Genomic DNA, 325 nt, shown 5'->3' on the forward strand with positions numbered 1-325 from the left:
AAGCGACGCTGCGGTGACCACAAAGGGCAGCGAATAGCTGAGGGGTTTGAGTTTCCACGCAGGCTGCAGTGCCCTGGCTGAGGGAAGATCGGCCGCCCTTACCCTCACGCCCCGACACACGGCGCAGGGCACACAACGGCGCCTTGTTCCCTCCCGGGGCCACACGGGAGCCGCTGCGGCCACTGCCTCACCCCCCACAGCACATCTATGGGGCAGGAAAAGTGGGGGGACCCTGCGGAGCGCAGGACCCCAATTTGGAGCAGAGGCTGAGGGACTCGTGCGGGGCGCAGCTCGTACGTACGTTTGCCGCCGCTCTTCAGGCGGG

The 325-nt window shown here is 67.1% G+C and overlaps 1 protein-coding gene across 1 annotated transcript in view; it reads right to left on the bottom strand.

The window, feature by feature from the left end:
- The window catches only part of LOC104541207 (NEDD4-like E3 ubiquitin-protein ligase WWP2), a gene marked incomplete at its 3' end in the record, with an annotated part of 11,931 nt that overhangs the window by 10,304 nt on the left and 1,302 nt on the right, over positions 1-325 (bottom strand). The gene's annotated exons all lie outside the window — the stretch shown is intronic.

Source organism: Mesitornis unicolor, unplaced genomic scaffold, assembly GCF_000695765.1.
Source record: "Mesitornis unicolor isolate BGI_N332 unplaced genomic scaffold, ASM69576v1 scaffold28725, whole genome shotgun sequence".
Lineage (NCBI taxonomy): Eukaryota > Metazoa > Chordata > Aves > Mesitornithiformes > Mesitornithidae > Mesitornis > Mesitornis unicolor.